The sequence below is a fragment of the Leopardus geoffroyi genome, chromosome A1 (assembly GCF_018350155.1).
Source record: "Leopardus geoffroyi isolate Oge1 chromosome A1, O.geoffroyi_Oge1_pat1.0, whole genome shotgun sequence".
Classification (NCBI taxonomy): Eukaryota; Metazoa; Chordata; class Mammalia; order Carnivora; family Felidae; genus Leopardus; species Leopardus geoffroyi.
Window position 1 is genome coordinate 48,814,332 of NC_059326.1, and position 18,824 is coordinate 48,833,155.

Sequence of the window (18,824 nt, forward strand, 5' to 3'; positions counted from 1 at the left end):
TATATCCTTGTTCCACTATACAAATCTTATGTAAATATACACAGCACACAGTATGGGACGGGGAAGTACCATCATCTGATTCCTTAGGACAAACGATTGGAATAAGTGGTAAAAGGAGGGTTCCGTCCATCCTCGAATCAAGTGACAGCCTGTTCACTTTGCATACCACTAGGGCATATGCTTATTTAATTGTTACTTTCTTATCTTATCAAGATGTTAATTCAGGGTAAATTATTTTGTTATCTGAGTTTACAGTGAAAAATAGCAAATATAATTCCTGCTATGCTACTCTGCTGCAAGTGATTAAATGAATTGTCGGTACCTTTGTAGGAAGTATTTAAGATATTGACTTATCATTGAATTAAGCATTTTCCCACAGTTTTTTTTTTTTTGAGATATAATTAACATGTAACATTGTGTTAGTTTAATGTGTACAAAATAATAATTTGATGTACATATATATTTTGAAATGATTACCACATTTAGTTTAGTTAATATCTATCACCTCACATAGTTACAAACTTTTCCTTGTGATGAGAACTTGTAAGATCTATTCTATTAGCAACTTCCAAAAATATACAATACGGTATTCTTTTTTTAATTTTTTTTTTTCCAACGTTTATTTATTTTTGGGACAGAGAGAGACAGAGCATGAACGGGGGAGGGGCAGAGAGAGAGGGAGACACAGAATCGGAAACAGGCTCCAGGCTCTGAGCCATCAGCCCAGAGCCCGACGCGGGGCTCGAACTCACGGACCGCGAGATCGTGACCTGGATGAAGTCGGACGCTTAACCGACTGCGCCACGCAGGCGCCCCTACAATTCAGTATTCTTAACGCTGTTTATTATATCACCAGGACTTACTTATCTTATAACTGGAAGTTTGTACCTTTTGACCCTTTACCCATTTCCCCCATCCATCCCCTCCTGAATTAGATATTTTTAAAGCATAATCCCAATGAATCAAAAACATAGGATGAAGAATGTACAGAATTAAGAAAAAGAAAAAAAATGCAATTATTATTGTAAATTCAAAAAAGTTAATTCTATTTTTGACATAATCAATGTTCACATTCAAGACCTTAGTTGGTTAAGTCAAAAGGTATGAAACTTTTTTTTTTTTTTTTACAGTAATAATGTGATCCTACAAGTTTCACTTATCAGAAGCAAACACATTAAAGAGATGGTCTCTTTTCTGGAAAATCTGTCAGAAGTTTATCTTTGAAATCTCAACAGAGGAATAACGCAAACCTTGTAATATAATCTTGCAAACAGGCCATCCAGAGCGCTACAAAATGGTACTTCAAGGACTTGAACTCTTGGTGGCCACTCACCAATTATGTGTAATTAGCAAAGAAAAAAAAAATACTACTACAAAACTGAATGCATATTTTAAAAAACAGATATATATTTTGTTGGAGAATTTGCTAATGTTAATAGTTTGGGTAATAGCAATGTTAAAGAGATTATCTAATCTTTTTGTTTAAAGGTGGAGTTTCAAATTCAAAACACTTTTTTGACTTCTTCTTTCCTTCAAAATGGGTTGTCAGAAAAAATATTTGGATTAATAATTCTCAATGTAATGTACAGTCCTATTATAATCCAGGGGGAAAAAAGGTCATATAAAAAGCATATGAGAAAAAGAGAAGGGGCAGAGCTTTACTGTGCACTGGGCATTAGAATCATGGGTAAATTCTAGCTTGGTTATTTTTGCAGTGGTCTCAGTGCTGTGGGAGAAAGAAAGACAAGAAATTTCCCAAGTATTTCATGAAAAAGCACTAAATACTGATAAGAGATCCTATCTCAATTCAATTAAACACAATCTTGAGTGACACAACCATGCACGAGGCTTTGTAGCAAAATAGAGGTATAAAAAGAGTCTCAACACTTAAGGAACTTACAATCTTATCACATAGACAAACATATTAAAAATATGTTCCACAGCCAAGGATAATGACAAAAACCCCATTAGTATTCAATAGATATTGAATTCTGTTCTTCACAATGTTCAAGTTACTCTCTGTTGAAGTACAGTGAGAGCCACTTAATTTCCTTCCTGCAACATCTGAATTTCCTAGGCTAACTTTGAGGGCCAAACACCCAGTTCTTTTTATTTTTTTTCCAATTAAAAAGCTGTCATTTTAATTAAAAAATGTTTAATGTCTACCATAAGCTTCTGAGAACTGGGATTGATTTTTAGCCATTTCTGAATCCTATTGAATACCTTGTACATTGGTTAATGCACAAAATGTTCAATAAACATCCGTACAAGAAAAAATAATTGCACGATGAAACGAAGAAAAGAGAATATTTTAGTATCTTACACACACACACACACACACATTATAGTCAACAAATGTGCAACTCACAAAACCTCTTACTACCTATGTGATCTTGGGCAAATTACTTAGCCTAAATGAACTTTAGTTTCTTTATTTGCAAAATAGCAATATAAGAGTGCATATTTGATAAGATTTTGTGTACATTAGATTTAACAATATAAATAAAGTGCGTAGCATAAGTTCTTGCATATAATGAGCATTCCATAATTACTAACTACGTTATTACTATTTGTCACTAGCCTATGTTTAAAAAGATTTGAGGCAACTAACGCTAGGAAACAGATATAACAAAACAAGCAAACAAACAAGAGTAGAATGAGGCAATGGTGTTGACACTTAATTTTTTCCAGTTCTTTGATCGAATAAGTCAAATTGGTTTGTAGCTCATAAAAAAAAAAAAAAAAAATGCCCCATACCAGGTAGTGTTTTATGGAAGAGAAAGAGAGATTTTTGTTGCATCTGTAAAAATTTACTTTTAACAAAATTACTCGGAGAACATGACAATATTATAAAACAGAGAATGAAAAAAAACTGAAACACCAATGCATCAAAGATGAGAAAGTTTGCCTTCAGGTCCTTGAGTAATAGTTAACAAATCTGAAAACTGGTTGACTTAGGTTTTTATGAAGTCATAGAAAACTACATTCTCTAGGTATCCAGATGCATGGTCCTAAAATATGCTGACTTGGTAACTGACAAATTTTTCTTTATTATTGCGGTGAATGAAGAAGCTTCTCAAGAGGTGCTCAGCTTAACAGAATTATGCTTCTCTCCACCCAAGTGCTTACCACCAAAACCTGTTCAAAGATCCTAAAACCTACTGTTGTTTAAAATCTATCTGAGGAGACTGGCCCATTATTCTCTAGGTTACCTATAGTACAAAATAGTATCACTCAGTGTCTAAGTTAAAGTGTTTTTAACTGTGAGGCTATGCTATTTGCTCCATCTACATTTCTTCCAGGGTCACAAAATCTGGCTGCATCTGGTTATGATCCAACTGTTTCCTGAGCATATTCCCTGTAGGGAGTATCTAGAGCTTCAGTGCCTTCCTTTCCATTCCCCATTCTTGTTTAAAATGCTCACTACTCCAAACATGGGACCTGGTGATCCAGTTGCTTTCTTGGGCTCTCATAATAAATGATTATTTCTGGTGGTTTCTAGACTTGAAATCCAGTGTTCCCTTGGGACCCCACTATATGTCTATGTTACCTCAAAGACCCAGCTGTCTGCTAGCCCACTGGCATAGAAAGCCTATTTTTATTTGGTTTCTGCATTGTTCTCTATACAGCAAAGTTGACTGGTAACCCTGTTAAGCGAAGATTGGGAGAAGAGAGGTCACACCTATTGCATGGTCCCATAGCCTGCACAGTGTGACTTCTTGTTGGGGTCTGTGAGCTCACAACACAATTCAGTGATGATGGCAGCCTTCCACACAGATTCATGACTGTGCTCTTTTGCCTATTACTGTCTTTCCTGTGCTCTGGGCTTTAGGAAATCTTGGGTTGGCTATTGTCTGAAACCTGATTTAACTTATAATGCTGCCAGATGCCGTGTCTCAGCTGCTCAATGGCATTTCTGAGCTTCTGCATTTGGCTCTGAGCTGAGTCAGCTCCCTCAGCCCGATGTTTGTGTCTTTAGCCAGTCCCAAAATTGTACACGGGAGCTGACTTCTCATGACTTGTTCTTCAGTACCCAAATGTGTAAATAGCCAATGACCAGGTCACTTGGAGGGAGTTGGGAAAATCATGTCGGAGGAGTAACACTTCATAGTGAATGACTATCATATCTAGGGTTCTAGTTGGTAGGATACTGAAATTGGTGACAGAAAGTTCCAAGTGGAAGCACCTCATGAGGAGAGGCAGATAAATAGTTGTGTATGGTGTGTGTGTGTGTGTGTGTGTGTGTGTGTGTGTGTGTGTATGTGTGTGTGTTTTAAGGAAGTCAAGCAAAACAGTTTGCTTAGAGGCTTCCATTTGGATTCATGGAGTTGAATAAAAATTTCATATGAGAAATTATGAATGTAAAAATAAAGAATCTGGTAGTATATTATTTATCCAAGGGGAATCCATTGAAAGTTTTTAAGAGGCAAACAATTATTAAAGGCCCAGGCATTTCATTGGTGCTGGAGAACAAAGGATACTAAGACCAATATTTGATATTTTCTCTCAAGGAGCTAAAATTCTAGTAAGGGGGGCAGATACACAGGTAAATGATTTTTATGTTCAATTCAAGCTCTTTTGTCCAATGCAGCTTGGCCCAGAGGTCGGTTTATTAACTAAACAAAAATTTGGTTATATTTAAAAATACCTTTTCATATTTTAATTTAAAACATTACACATTAGATATTTTCACTGATTTTTAAAAATATAAGTCAAGGCCTTTTCTTCTATTATTTTTCTCACACAAGTCATATACACAATGCATGGTGTGTGGTTTAACGTTTGTGTTTTTTGAAGTGGAGTGAAAAACTAAAGAAACATGCAAAGTAATGAGTGTAGATCTTCCTGAGTTTTTCAGTTTTGTAAACTTGTATTTTAGTTATCTTGCCCACACTTACTTCAACAGTATTACTTTCAGCAATTATCTAGTCTTTTAAAACATTTACATGTGTTTTCACAGAAACAATTCTTTTCACTCTTTTCATGTAGTATTGCACCAGTTACCCTGAACATTAGAATAAAAAAATAGCCAAGTACAAACCCCCAGACTTTTTCATGTGACACCAGATTCTACCAACAACATGATATTTGAGAAGGATTTTTCTTTTGGGAAATGGGACTAGTTATAAAGAGATAAAAACTGTTCGTGTGAGATTGAGTTGAGGGCTTGGGGGCAGCACGTATGAGAAAGAAGAAAGAGACAGACCTAAGGGTTATTTAATTTAGTTGAATCCATGTAAACACATGTTTCCCCTTACAGGATAGTTACAAGAAAAAGAGTGGGGGGCCACTGTCCAAACAGATTATGATGTGAATGGCAACCCCGAGATTTGGGTGGCAACCCTGAGATTAGCAGATGCCTTGGGTGAAGGACCGGGGTGCATAAGGATAGTGTTTGCATTCTTCATGTATTTGTACTTTCCTCAGAGAGGTATATACATCAAGAGACATAATGAAGAGAAAGATGTGAAAAGGAGTTATCAACCTATTAAAACAGTGATTATATAATCCTTTCAAACTTTGGAAAATGAAAAGGGATGCTATCAATAGTTATACAGCTTAAGCCAACCAGGACTCTTCCAGAAACCAGAATGTATGTCTACCCAAATTAAAATCCTCTGTAGCATGTAATCTTAACCACTATTGACAGGAAGAAGAGCTTTAAAAATAAATATAATTGATTGACAATGAATTCCCTCATAGCTCTTTTGTATCTGAAGTGGTTTTCTGTGGAAACTTATGGTTTTATATTAATTATCTAGTTAATAGCCAGATTATCTGAAAAAATATCTTGAGAATTATCTTATTCATCATATATATCTCTTCCATATATCCCAGGAGAGAATATTTAAGAAATATCCAGGGATTTCTAAAATCTAAGCCATAAATTCCTGAGAACTTTATTTTTCTTTTCTTGGTATCCAAGTATTAAGTGTTAGAAAATTGAATTTTTTTTTTTTTTGAGGAAAAGTTGCCCTAGAAACACTACTGCTATTATCAATGTGTAAAATGCCTTCTCTAAAACAAAGACAACTGAAAAATTATTAGTTGATGACAGAAAAGCTGAAAACATGTTGTAAAAGAAACACAGGGGATACTATAAGATCTTGTTTCTCATTACAGTGTACCCATATACTAGGTGTTCTTTCCAGTGAGAAAACCAATACCCAGGATTCTAAGTGACTTGTTTAGAATTTTACCTAGTACATCATTCACGATGATATGTTGGAATGTACAACCCCAACTCTTCCATATACTCAACATAAATAATCCAACAAGCTGCTCAAATTCCTTCCATGATTCTGGTTATAAATTGACACTGATCTATGCAGATCGTAATGAAGCTGTGGGCTTAGATGGTAGGCTCCATATTAGACAAGCCTCCAAAAAATGTTACCAGGCTTTACTTGCTGCAAAGTTAAGGGGTAAAACTGTGGGCCTGAAAAATTGTCAGACTAGAATCCCTAAGCAATTGGTGTTCCTCACTGTAACCGAAATAATCAGAATTCCTTTGTGAGGCAATACATAGTGGCTGGGTCAGCCTCTATTTCTTGAGGTCATTTGTTATGAGAATGAATATGGGAAAAAAAAGAGAAATCCTCTGAAGAAGAGAAAGTGGAAGAAAGCAATAAAGGCAAATGGAAAGGGAGTGCTAAAAAAATAAGAGTTTCTTACTTAATGTAGTATTGTTTTGATTTGACTTATTGTAACCTCAGAAATGTGGTGGTCTGGGAATATCAAAGGTAGACATTTCAAAGAGAATAAGATATGAGTCATTCTTCTTAGGTGAAAGTGACATTAACTGCCTCCACCCTTTGGCTTCACATGGTTTGAGGGTTTTTTGTGTTTTGTTTTTTGTTTGTTTTTTTTTTTCCATTTTCTATGCTCTGCAACATCCACACAGTGTCTCTTGCCATGAAACTCAGGTAAAGACTTGAAAGCCTGGCTCCTGGGGCTAACAGATAATGCACAAAAGAGCCACTTTTCCTCTGTGCAGAGCTAATTGACCCAGACAGGAAACAAAACTTCAGGGTAGGCTTCATTAACATCATGGTCTACCCAACTGAGCTAACAAGTCTGAACTAAAACATCATGAGGCTATTTGCATGGTGTTAGCTGCATAAATGTACTTTTTAGAGGAAAGGCCTAGATAAATATGCAATACTCCTAAAAAGTTCTTATTTTTTTGTTTTTCCAAAGGAAAATGATGATGGGAAAGAATGTAAATAAAATAGAAAATGTGAACATTTTCTCTCCCTTCCATACCCCAGGAGTAATAACTATATGTATGCTCTCCTTCTGGATCTGTAAACTTGTAACAAATAAGGATATAATTTTAATATATGCTGGATCATATAAAACATGCTGTTCTCCTAGCCATAGCAATTAGGCAAAAACGAATGAATGAATGAATGAATGAATAAATAAATAAATAATAAAAAGGCATCCAAATTGGAAAGGAAGAAGTAAATCTGTCACTATTTGCAGACGAAATGATACCATAGGAATAAATTTAACCAAGGAGGTAAAAGACCCATACTCTGAAAACTATAAGATATTGATGAAAGAAATTAAAGATGACACAAATAAATGGAAAGATATACTGTGCCCATGGATTGGAAAAATCAATATTGTTAAAACGTCCACACTACCCAAAGCAATCGACGGAGTCAATGCAATCCCATCAAAATACCAATAGTACTTTTCAGAGAACTAGAACAAACAATCCTAAAATTTGTATGGAGCTACAAAAGACCCCGAATAGCCCAAGCAATCTTGAGAAACAAGAACAAAGCTGGAGGTATCATGCTCCCTGATTTTAAACTAAATTATAAAACTATAGTCACCAAACAGTACGGACGACACAAAAACAGACACACTGAAATAGACCCACACATACATGGTCGATTCATCTATGACAAAGGAGGTAAAATATATATAATGGAGAAAAGACAGTCTCTTCAATAAATGGTGCTCAGAAAACTGGACAGTCACATGCAAAAGGATGATACTGGACCACCACCTTATACCATATACAAAAATGTAAAAAATGGATTAAAGCCTTAAATGAAATAAGACCTGAAACCGTAAAACTCCTAGAAGAAAGCATAAGCAGTAAGCTCTTTGACACTAGTCTTAGCAGCATATATATATATATTTTTAATTAGTCTTCTCAAGCAAAGGCAACAAAAGGTAAAATAAACAAATGGGCTTACATCCAACTAAAAAGACTTTTCACAGCAAATGAAGCCATCAACGAAATGAAAAGGCAGCTTCATGAATGTGAGAAGATAGTTAAGAATCATACATCCAATAAGGGGTTAATACTCCAAATATATAAATAACTTACACAACTTAATATAAAAAAAATTTTTAAAACAACCCAATTAAAGAATTGACAGAGAACTTGAATGGGCATTTTTCCAAAGAAGACATACAGATGGCCAATAGACACATGAAGAGATGCTCAACAGCACTAATCATCAGAAAAATGCAAATCAAAACCACAATGAGACATCACCTCACACCTGTCAGATTGATATTATCAAAAAGACAAAAAAATAACAAGTGTTGGCAAGGAAGTGGAGAAAAGGGAACCTTCGTACACTGTTGATGGGAATGTAAACTGGTATAGCCACTGTGGAAAAAAGAATGGAGTTTCCTCAAAAAATTCAAAATAGAACCACCAAACAATCCAGCAATTCCACTTCTGGGAGTTTATCTGAAGAAAATGAAAACACTAATTCGAAGAAATATATGACCCTATATTCATTGCAGCATCATTTATAATGGGCATAGTATGGAAGCAACCTAAGTGTCCATTGGTAGATGAGTGGATAAAGATGTCATCTATATATACAATGGCATATTACTCAGCCATCAAAAATGAAATCTTGCTATTTGTGAAAACATGGATGGACCTAGAGAGTATTATGATAAGTGAAATAAGTCAAGCAGGAAAAGATAAATACTGCATGCTTTTGCTAATATGTGGAATCTAAAAAAACAAAACAAACAAACAAAACAGGAGAAACCAATTCACAGATACAGGAAACAAACTTAGTTACCAGAGTGGGGAGGGGGTTTGGGAGTGGGTGAAATTAGGTGAAGGGGATTAAGAGGTACAAACTTCCAGGTATAAAATAAGTGACACGTGGGATATAACATACAGCGTAGGGAATATAGCCAATAATACTATAATAATTTTTTAATGTTTATTTTTGAGAGAGAGAGCAAGCAGGGGAGGGGCAGAGAAAGAGGGGAACAGAGGATCCAAAGCAGGCTCTGCGCTGACAGCAGAGAACCCCATGGGGGGCCCAAACTCAAGAACTGGGAGATCATGAATCTGAGCAGAAAACAAGAGTTGGACACTTACCCGACTGAGCCACCCAGGCGTCCCTAATATTGCACTAATTTGTATGGTGACTGATGGTAACTAGACTTATTGTGGGGATCATTTTGTAATGTATAAAAATATCAAATCACTATGAGATACAACTGAAACTAATAGGATGTTGTAATTATAAAAACATCATGCTCCATAGTATGCTTTATGTTTAGCGTAGTTACATCAGTTTCCTTTAATGTTACTTCTATGACTCTAATAATTTACTTAAATCCAAGTTCTTTGATATTTAAGCCTTAGAGGGCATCACTAATTCTTGAACATAAAAGTGAAGAAATTAGTACAATTATGCCTCCTTACACATCTTACACATTCCTCTATTTTTTGTTTCTTATATTATTTTTACATTACATGGTTTACAACACTTACATTCCATTTTGTAACAGGTTGCTAGGCTTCGTTTATATGACTTGGTTCTATATTTGAATTGGGTCAATATTAAACTTGAAAAAAGGAAGTTTTACCTGCTGATACTATTAAGTCAGGGAAGCATGATCTTGGGAAACTGGTAGTGCCCATTTGGGTTTGTTGTTTCAGAATTTCTGCCCAGAGTTTACTCTATGTGGGGGGCCCATCACCACTTAGCTTTAGGAACTCACATCTTGGGATGGGCTGATCACACAGGTCAATAAGGTCCACAGTGCAGCCCTGTATAGATCACAGGTCACTTATTCGGTGACTCATCTCTGTTCAATAAATTCTGCTTGCTGCTTCCCTTTCTCCCTGTTACCTTACCACATCTAAAAGCTATTCTCCAGTGTTAGGAATTAGCAGGGTAAGAGGAGATGGATAATAAATACAAGTATCTACAGAGGTATTCCAATTACTCTCTCCTACCACTGAAGTGTAGAATTTGACCCTCACATTCTCCCTTCCCCCGCCTATGATTCCATTGCAGTTATGATAAAGAGAGAAAAAATGTTGGTTAGCCTCTTGGGGTACTCTAATTTTCTTTCAGAGAAATTTATACTTTGGAGGACAGCAAAGTTAACTTTTGGCATTCTCTTTGGATTTGGAACAAATTTCTCTGTGTTTTCAGGCTTTTTTAAAATAGCTTATGGTTTTAAATTTTAGATCTTTTGACAAGTTTCATGGGAAGGAGAAAACATCTGAATTCCACTATCTTTTTAAAAAGTACATGAGTCTGTTTGTGGAATCTTAATTCCTATATACTGTCTAGTCATCAGGGCCTGCACTATGACCACACTCCTTTGCCTCTTGGAACCTTGTGTTGTATTTTGACATCTGCAGGGCAATTCTATTCCCACTTCGCCACCTTCTCAACATAGCCTAGTTAGTTGCCAGCAGTTATTCTTCCACAGGAGCTTTGTAATCAATTGGCAATTATGAAGCAGTCAGATTAGAATTTTTGGTTACAAGTGCATTAAATTTTAAGGTAAACTTGGAGGGATGTGACATTCACTTCAATAGAAAATTTGATTGGCTAAAAAAATAATGTGTAAATTTTGAACAAGAGGTAAAATCTATTGAAACAAACTAAAAAGGAAATTATGTTGTGTCATGAGAACAGTGATCATGTTTGGTCTTGTTCCTTAAAATAATCCCAGAATCTAGCACAGTGCCTGGCACAGACTAGGAACTCAACAATAGTAGAATAAGTCAACTATTGAATTGAATAAAAGTGAATTCCTTTTTTAGAAATAGCATTCTTGGTAAGAATTAGAATTAGAAATTCTAAAATAGAATTAGAACAGAAACTGTGAACACTAGTTGATTTAATAAACAAAAAAGTGCTTTGAATCGAATAATCCAAGAAAAGAAGGACATGAGCACTTATTACCCCACCCTTTTTCTTTCTGAAAACATCTGGATCTTTTTTTTTTTTTTTTTTTTTTTTTTTGTGGTGCTTTGCAAATTTTAAAGTGGTATAATTTGGTTGGCTAGGATGTTCCTGTTGGAAGAGGAGGAGGGTTGACTTATTTTTATGAGGGAACAAAAGTGTTGTAAATAGCTCAGTTCTCTACATTATAATTTAAACAATATACACTTGGGTTCTTCCATTATAAAGCATTACTTTGTATGCAGTTGATGGAACCACACACGCTGCAAATAATATATGGAAGTTTATGGGTAGAACTATCAAAATCTACCGAGAACTACTCCCTAATTCTTTAGGCTCCTGTGACAACTTATGTATCTAGGCATAGTTAATAGGTTTTTTATTCATTTACTCTGGAGTTTGTTGGGAACTCCTCCAGCTTTCCCTAATACAACAAGACAGTTTCCAAATGATGGTAAGGGACACTCTGCCATGTTAAGGGCTAAAGATCCTGACACTGAACTGTTTCTGGGATCCAGTAAGGTTTTCTCAGATACCTGACCTGAGTGGGATCGAAATGGAAGATAGACTTCTTTATGGTCCAAAAAGCTTGGGGCAGTTATTTCCCACCACTTTTGGGTGAGGCAATCAATGCCAAGCTACATCAATATCAAGATATTCCAAAATAGGTTAGTTTCAGTTTCATTTTCTCTGCTTTCCTTTCAGCCCTGGAATTTTGCCTCTATGTTGCTGCCATGACTATAATGGATCCATCCAGCTGGGTATGAGTTTTTTGTGGGCATCCATAACCACATGGGTTTGAATAGCAGTCACCAATTCTGTATTATGTACACCCACATACCCATGCATTTCTCTTGTTTCAGCTTTCCCATGTTTACCACCTGTGGAATAGGCAATACCAAACTTAGGTATTGTCTCTTAGGCAAACCCATTTATTTTACCAGAGAGAGGACCTTATGTAATGAGCAGCTAAAAATTAGCCGCCCTTCCTATCTGTCCCTCTTCTTGTATATTTTCCCCAAGAAGCAAAATCTTCTCCAGTTACTTTGTCCTTTCACCGTACATAAGGCATACCTCATAGGTGTGGTATCCTGTAAATACTCCCAATCAACTTGATGCAATTCCCAATAATTTAGAATGTATATGTACTAATGACTTGATGAATAGGACAACATAATCAACATTTCTACTGATTTTCTACAGAAACATAAAAGAGGTTTGACTGTTTATTCATTAAAAAAAGAATCAATTGCAGGCCTGGGCTACCTACTGAGAATAAAGGAAGGAACAACACAAATATGTTTCTAGGCCCCAGAATCTTTGATCCCAAGATTTCTAATCATGGGGCTAATGAGATCTATAAAATTCAGGATCTTCTAACTTTATGGGAAGTAAGCTAATCAATCAACCAACCTATCATATGACACAATGTGATTAACTGATGCTATATAATGGAGATTAAGAGAAAAGAAAATGTTCTTTCTTCCATTTCCCTAGCATTTGAGCTTTTCCCAAGTTTCATTATACATAAGGTCCATAGTACTTTGGAGCATATAACTTGCATGGAACTGACTGTTTTAAATCTGTGTTAGATAATTGGGAACACAAGGCATGAAAAGCTCTGCTAGAGTAGAAGTGCTTTGCCTTTTTGTGATTCTGGCACTTTTTTTTTTCTCTAAAACTATCATAAAACCAGTTCTTTATAAATAGCATAATGAATAAATATTATGAGGAACATGTTGAATTTAAGATGAATATTGTTGTAATTTTACCAAGCATGCCAAGATGTCAGTTGAACTTTATCAGGAAAACCACTGCAAGAATTGGCAGGTAATTGGAATATGGATTATTACATGCTCAAGTGAATGGGAAAAGAAGAGAAGCACATAAAACAGGGAAGGCAGAGCATTTTGATACTGCCTCCAACTTTATCTTTTATTTGAACAAAATACCCAGAAAAACTGGGGCTTTTAATCAGCTGAAAGCATTCTTACTCTTAAACGGCTTTCTCCTTGATTGCATACAAATTAGAGCATATCAATGACACAACATAACAGAATTAAGCAGAAACTAAAACACAGCACTACAACCATATTCAGAAACAGAAATGTTTTGACTGTGGCATCTCCAGAAAGAATTTGAATGTCAACATGGATTATGTATGTGCTCTTCTCTCCCCACACCTGATCCCTTGATATCCCTATCCTGTTCCAAAGCTTCAATTACCACGTCTACAAAGGAGACACCCAGGGATAGAATAAGTATCCTTAATTTCTTCTCCACAACCAAAGTCTTGAATTCACACTACCCAAAGCACGTTAGTTGATTTTTTGCTGTCAAAGCCATGTTGCTAACAAGGATATAGTTGTTTTCTTTAAAACATTCCTTGCAGATGAATCTCTAAATCTCCATGAGATTTACTTCCTCTCTCTTCTCTATTGTGCATTGTGTGAAGTCCTGGTCTACATTGTGATTATTCCTAACAGGTAATTACTTATTTGTACAGTATTCAACAGTGACAGAGATAATCAGTCATTCATTCTACAAACGTTTATTGAACATGTGCCACTTACCAGGCTAATCTGAGACATGGGAGATAGAAAGGCAATGAAATCTAGCCCATACGCTTGAGAATTTTGTTGTCTATTTGAAGAGCTCTGACATATAAACAGGCAAAGTTACAACAGAGTGGGAATAAATGCAAGAATAGAGGTAGAAACAATGTACCTTGGATAAAGGGAGAAACTAATTTCTTAGGGCAGTGTTAGGGAAGAAAAACTGATTTTTTTGATGTGGTTCTTGAAGGATGAAAAGGTGTCCCAGCTTAGAAAAAAAGGGTGACATCTGAAGCAGAGAAAATAGCATGTGCAGTGGCCACGGAAAGATAATCTTTTCTTATGGCAATTCATCAAAGATGGTGATGTTCAATGTGGCTAGAGCTTGGAGTACATGTAATAGCTGGTGCAAACAGTTGTATTTTGGTCACATTTAAAATGTTCTTTCACGCCAAACTCAGGAGCTTGAGTTTTGTTTTTCAGGCTTATGTAAATATGTGGAATTTGAAGCAGGTGAATGATGGTAATAGATTTTTTTAAAAGATACCTTTGGGAGCTGTATGGAGGACAGCCTTGAGAAGCAGACTGAAGTAACATCAGATAGAAAACCAAGATAATCATCCAGATGAGAGCCGATGCAGATCTAAGCAAGGAAAGACGGTGGCTTGGAAAGGAGAGAAGGGGAAAGTCTCATGAGAAGTTTCCAAGCAAGAATTGGCAGGACTTGCTAATGGTTTAGATACAGAGTGAAAAGTAAATAGTACGTATCTTTGGAATTTTTGGCTAGGAAAACTGAGAGAATCATGAAAGACAGTAGGAAACGTAGGCTAGCAGAGATGAAGGGGAGTTAGAACTTGGATGTGTCTGTCCCTTCAAAAAGTTTGTGGAACATCCATGTGGACATGTCTATTAGTTAGAACTATGAGTCTCTGCTGGGCAGAAAGATAAGGAATTGCATTCTATGAATCATTAGCAATTGATCATGCTAAAAGCCAGGGCCTAAACAAAAACAATAAACAAAAAACAAGTCAACCCATAGCTTCCCAGCTAGATTGAGGAAGGGACTCTAACTTTTGTTCCTAGATATTTTGTATCTGATGTCATATCTGACATATACAAAACTCACTTTTTTCCTGGGCTGGTAAAGACTGGGAAGGAATAATGGGCATTTGTTTATTTTCCAATGTACTCATGACCCCAGTGAAACAGCCTCCTACCAGATCTCCTTGCCTTCTGTCTTTCCCAAGGCTTTCTGCACGTTGCTCTCAGGCTATTTATCCTGAGTACTGGTCTAATCATGTCTCACCCACATTTTGCTCAAAAATCTTTCAAGCCCCTTCCCATTACATATAACATAAAGCCCTGCCTTTTCAGTGGTACTCTTTCTTTACCTCTTTCCCTTCCCACGCCTCCTACATAGAGTAGCATCGATTGCCTTTCCTCAAACATGCCTCTCTTCATGGCCTCTCTTCATAGGTGCTTTTGTTCCTTCTTCCTGTTCATATCTGTCATGATCCTCTTAATCTCAAGGATGGCTCCAATACCAGCAACCTGTCCTCTCCACAGAGTGTGGGACCTTTATCATAGCACCAAACTGCATTATTCCTTAACTTAGTGCTTGTGATTTATATCACATAAACTGTTGAGAAAAGGGCTGCCTTGTTCATGTAAGGGCAGCCATGCTGCCTCTTACACAGTAGTTGTATGATAATAATAGATATTTCCTATACCTCATATTTTTGTTTCTTTCACCTTGTAAGGGCATATATGATAACTCATTTTCACTTGGTATATTCATTTTGATTTCCTGACCAAAGGATTTTGTTTTGTATTTTATTATTACTTTTAGCCAAAGTGACTCCCTGCTTAGTTTTTTCCCTTTATCTCCATCCATTGCCAAGGCCAACAATAGATAAGAACCTCAGTGGCTATGGAATCAACCCTCCACAAGCCTGGCCCTCTCATTCTACAGTGGAAAATATCAAGAGAAGGAGGATAACCCATGAAAATTTAGTTCATTCAGATCATAACATATAGTTTCATATTTAGGAAAATAACCCCTTAGAAGTTTCTAGTTTCTTTGGGAATAGGAACAAATAAAAATATAGTTCAACCAAATGAGACTTGGGTTGATATATCTCAATAATAGAGAATCTAAGCTTTTAAAAAATGTGTTAACATTTTTGTAGCTTTCCTCTCTGATAGAAGGAAATCCAGTCAATTTTCATGGACCTTAGACAGAATCAAAGATCAGCATGTTGAAGTTAATCAGTAACTTGAAATGCCTTTTTTCATGTGTTTGGAAGAAAGAAAAGGAGACAGATTGCTGTGAAAGGATAAGATGTTATTGCTGCAGAAATGCTTGTATCTCTACCAATTTTAAATGTCAGTTTTCTTCTCCCTAAGTTTATTTTACCTGTCTACTTGGATGAGATTCATAACTATCCATGTCTGAGGAATATTATCTTTCTTTTATACATTTTGTGGTAGAGCATTTCATCATACTTTGTGCACTGTATGTTGAAAATTCTGAAACTATATTATATCGCAGAAACAATTCCAGACTTAACTTGAAAAAGAGTCACAAATTGGACTGGAATGAAAATCATATATTTTGGAAAAGCAAACCAGTAAAAGCTGGACATGTTATGTTCTAAAATAATGGGTTACATTTCTTTAATCTTTGAAATAGTATCTGTGTAGTATTTTCCCATAAAGTATTACATATAGATAAGATTTTAGAATAGAATGAGATTTTGGAGGTCATCTAGACAAATGTATCACCTCATGGATAAGGAAATATTAAGCTTAGGAGTGTTAAGTCCCCTTTGCAAGGTCACATAGAAATCAGCAGTAGAGCCTGAGAATTTAACTTGTCTCATTCCAGATCTGTGTCTCTTTTACTTATGCTACAATGTCTATATTACCTGCATTCAAAACTAGAATGTATATAGTAACAGTCTGATTTGACCGAAATGGAAACAATGGCACAGAGTATTAGAAATCAGAACTGTCCTCCCAAATCTGGACATTTGATAATTAACACCCAAGAATACTTGTTTCTTAGTTTATTTGTGCCCATAGTTTATTTTTTCAATGTAAATATGTTGTTTTTTTTTAATCAATTTTCATGGTCTTCATTAAGTTGGCCAAAAGAAAAATGAAGAAAACCAAACACTGGTGCTCCACACGTAGTGAATAGCTTTAATACCATTTGAATCTCAATCATCAAATATTAAGAATCCTTGGTGCATGACGTAATTCAAAGTCAAAGACAGTAGATCATTATGTTCCAGAAATTACGTGCTAAAATGTGTAATCACGCAGAGCATCTTTTAAAACAAAACAAACAAGGAAACAAATAAGCACCTTTAGAGTTGCTGGTTGGGATGGAGGTGTGCACGGAGCAAAACTCACACTGCCATATTTCTGGTATCTTGATTCTTGGAGCTTATCATCAAAGTTACATCACCTTTATGTGAAATTGTGAGGGGGACAGCCTTCAGGAAGGAAAGCTTTGAACCAAGGTAAAAATATATAATGAGCAGTATGTCCATAAGCAGTCAGAAGAATACCTTCTCAAAGTCCTCTGAGTCTGGATTCATTATTCATGGTTTTAAATATTCAGGGTTCACAGGTCCAATCTGTGCTAGGCAATAATTCTGTGTTGCCCTGAGCCCCATGGTGTGCACAGCTGTTTGGAAAAGTCAAGAAGTACTGGTGAAGGTGATGCACGGCCACTGGATTTTTTTTTTTTTTTAAATTTTATTCCTGTCAGACTTGAAAGGGTGAGAATTTGGAAGAGGGGAGAGCCTATGATGATAGTCCTAATTAAAGAAAATTATTCACTCTTACCAACACTTAGTCATCTAAAATAGTAACTTCTTTGGATTCCAAACCTGAAAGTAACTGTTACTTGGCAATTTTCTCATAGGTCCCTGAGAGCAGTCTGTAAGCCGCTAACGACCAGTGGCTGAACCTGAGGGAGCTACAACAATGGCGGTGGAGGGGTGGAGAACATTACCAACTCCAGTTCAGTCCTGTTTCTTAAACTGTCTATTTTAGTGCTGTCTATCCCTGCCCTTCCTGATGTTATGTTTCCAAGTAATCCCAATCTGTCACGCTCTGAAAAGAGATGCGTCTCCGTGACCCTGCGTAGCATTATGGAAAGAGAGGGAGAGCTGAGTCTGTTTTGTCACTTCTGATGGTGTGAAGATGGGTAGGTGAGTGTTCTTTAATGCTTCTGGGCGTTACTTTCCTCATCTTGAGAATGGGATGATAAAATCTATCTTTTAGGTGTTCGTTGTGAGGGTTGAATGTGGCAGATACAGAGTAGGTACTCAATCATTAATAGGAGTAATTGTATATTCTCTACCCCCTTCTCAAATACCTGGTGAAAACTCTATTCAGGGGTGAGGATTCTTTTGCTCCGGCTCAGACCTCTTCAGTTCCACTATGTTTATCTTAGTCACCTAGGCAAATGGGTAGCAGCTGTTTTTGCATTAATGGTGAAGACAGAAGATTCTCTCCCCTACAGGACTCAGATGAGTTCCATTCTGAGACACCCCTTTGATCCAATCTCATGGACATTTTGTGTATTTATGCCACTGTCCCCAAAGCAAGCCTCTCCGAAGCCGGTGCTTTGCCCCTGCTTACTCTTCCTTCTCCTGTTGACTTCCCTCCTAATCTTTACAATATATTCTATGAAAGTTTTATTTTATTGTATGTAACTCTCTCTTAGTCCCCATGCTTTGATTGAACTTCGCTTCTGCCACAAAGACACCAATTCTCTTCTCGTTATAAATTCCAGACTTGGTTACCAGTCCCTGGTTTGGTTGAATTCTCACTACTTCTACTGCTACAGCCCTCATCCCAGACGCCATCATTATTTGCCTGAAATGATACAATGGTCTATAAACCAGGTGTCTGCTTCTGCCTCTACATCCGTATCATGCATTCTCAGCATAGTAGCCAGAATGATCCTTATAAACCAAAGTCAGATCGTGTCACTTTGTTACTACTTCAGGGCAGAGACCATATCACTTTATCTGTGAATCTCTAA

General features: G+C 36.4%; 1 long non-coding RNA gene across 1 annotated transcript in view; it reads left to right on the forward strand.

Annotated features, from left to right (window-relative positions):
• The window catches only part of LOC123598615, a 29,514-nt gene extending 10,930 nt beyond the window's left edge, over positions 1–18,584 (forward strand). Inside the window, exons 3-4 of the long non-coding RNA XR_006712726.1 lie at positions 11,913–11,968; positions 17,697–18,584. This is a non-coding gene — a long non-coding RNA (uncharacterized LOC123598615). The remainder of the gene's footprint in view (positions 1–11,912; positions 11,969–17,696) is intronic.
• Positions 18,585–18,824: the final 240 nt, after the last annotated feature.